We start from the raw sequence: 2,500 nt of genomic DNA, 5'->3' as shown, positions 1-2,500 counted from the left end.
AGCTTTTCTGAAAGCCCAAGCCTAAGTCATAAATTATTCTACACCATGATTCGTTCAGATAGTAAAACCATACCTCTTTGCCTGACATTACTGAAATGTGGAAAAGGGAAAGTTAAAAATAAAATGAAACATTTAAATCTTTGCTGTTGAGAACTTCAGATAGATGGCAATATAGCAAAGTTGATAAAAGCGATTCTCAATTAGACTTTATTATTATTTTATTGAGGTATTATTAATAAACATCAGGGTGCAGCTGGTGATAACGCTCTCCTAGTATTAGACAGTGGACACAGAAGAAAAATAAAGGCAAGTTGTCTGTAATGAGAAAAAGTAGAAGGATGTGGATAAACTGCAAATGACATGAAAAGCAGAAATATATGATATTTGTCCTTCGAGCCTGATCCCATGGCCTTCAACTGTACATTTAGATCTATTAACTTCTGCATAACCAGTTGGGAATAAGCTGTATTTATATGAGTCCAGACTACATGTCTAGTTCTGAAGAGAACAGGTAGAAAATTTTGATGCTTTGATTTTGGGGGATTTTTTGTTTTGGGTGGGGTTTTTTTGGCAGTTGTTTGTTGGGCTTTTTTTTTATTTTAGTTTCTTCTCTTTAGCCCAGTAGAGACACACTATTCTGCGTGTCTTCAATTACTTTGTACAGACCTCTTTTTCTCCTACAAAAAATTAAAAGTCCTAATTCCAGTACATTTCCTGAAGTTAACTATAAAAGATATTCACATACTAATTCAATAGCCTGATATTAGCTGTAATCCATAATATTATCAGCACTACACTGGTAACAATTACAGTGGCAATACATAACTGCAGTGTGTTTTGAGGGCAGTATTTTAATAAGGTAGGTGTTTAGTTCCCTGCAGCATATAAAACTGGTGATTTTGACTGCAGAGCTGCTTGGACTGGAAATCACAACAGTTGCCAGTAAGGTTTAGAAAGTGTGTGCCAGGCAAGGGAATCACTGTTCAATGTATTTACCCTCTGGGGAGGTAAAACACAGATGGGGGAGTTAGGAGTCTTCTAACATTTAGCTGATACATTAGTGGGTAGCAATTCTGCTTCAGGGATGTTCAAAGTAGTTCATCTACCAGTTGGGAATCATTATGGGCACTAGTACTGAGGATTAGATATGATAGAACAATAAGGGATTGTGAAAGTATCACTATCCTCCCTCCTTCCCACAGACAAATGTTTCATAGTCCTGGGTACCCTTTTACAGCTCTGTCTGTCTTTAGAAAACAGTAGTTCTGGATCAATCTGATGTTTTCATCATACACACTAAGCACCTATCTTAAAGTAGGATTCAACTGTCATGGACAAATATGACCTGGTAATATGTATTTTGACCAAAATTATGTAAAATATCTTCTCTGCATAAAAAGTAGTACTGTTACTATGTATATTCTCACCAGTTAGTTGGAGTGAAAATAGCTTGCTAAAGCATTTGCATTTGTATTTCAGTACTGGGTAAGCAAATGCAACATTAGCTCTCTGGGATTGTTTTTACACTGTGATATGCTAGGCTGTGCTTAAAACCTGTAAATTCATGATGGAGGGAGGGTGATCACACTTTAGGGAAAGGAAAAGCATGGTCAAAAATCAGGAGAAATCAACTCAGTGTCTGTTGAGCTATGCTTAGCTATTATCACCTGATTACTTTTACCCTAGCAATCTCACCTGATCATATGTTAATTTTTTCCTGTTTTTTTTCCCTATTGTCTTGAAGTTAAAACATTTTCCAAAATGTACAAACAAACAGCTAATTTCATTGCACTTCTGTCTGCACGCACTGAAATAAAATATGATTAGCTAGCTGAAAATGTGTAACTTTTCAATCAGTAGTTAATTCAGTCACAGAACTATATTCATATAGGTTTGAAACAAAATTGACCTTCTTGTTTATGTAATGTGTACATACAATAGGTGCCTGATTCAGTAACAAGCTACTCAACAATGTAGATTTTCTGAGACCCAGGAATAGAAGCAAAATCTAGTATTCTTCTGAATAGAGCCATCACCTGTGCACTGCTAATGCTCTGAGGTTTCTGCTTTTGGAAGGGAAAAAATCATACAGAGGACAAATTCCTCCCGTTCTACAGAAGACAAACTTCTCATGGTCCATTGTAGAGCAGCTGAATGGAGAGCAGCAGGAACAGGGAGGGGGAGAGGCCCCTTCTCACGGCTGTCTGGTGTCATTCCCCTTGGCTGCTGTTGTCATTTTGAGTGTAGGAAGTTTTGTGGCTTTACCCCAGAATGGACACTAGAAAATACATGTGGCAGTGGAACCTTTGAGCTCTGCCCCCACTGATGCACCGGAAATGTGTGCTGTGTGAGATTTCACTTTGCGTGGTCGGGTGCACCTTTTTCTTCTCTGCATTTCAGAGCTGTGGCTGAAGGTGACTCCTTATGGGTATTTCTCTCACTGACAGTGGCAGAAATGGAGTAGGGATTATCTTTAGTGCTCTTCAGAGCCCTGTCTGGA

General features: G+C 38.2%; 1 protein-coding gene across 7 annotated transcripts in view; it reads left to right on the top strand.

Annotated features, from left to right (window-relative positions):
* The window catches only part of ZNF536 (zinc finger protein 536), a 344,256-nt gene that overhangs the window by 111,201 nt on the left and 230,555 nt on the right, over window positions 1-2,500 (top strand). The window lies entirely within an intron of this gene.

Source organism: Lepidothrix coronata, unplaced genomic scaffold (genome assembly GCF_001604755.1).
Source record: "Lepidothrix coronata isolate B3197 unplaced genomic scaffold, Lepidothrix_coronata-1.0 Scaffold153, whole genome shotgun sequence".
NCBI lineage: Eukaryota > Metazoa > Chordata > Aves > Passeriformes > Pipridae > Lepidothrix > Lepidothrix coronata.
This window is presented reverse-complemented; position numbering and strand designations above follow the sequence as displayed.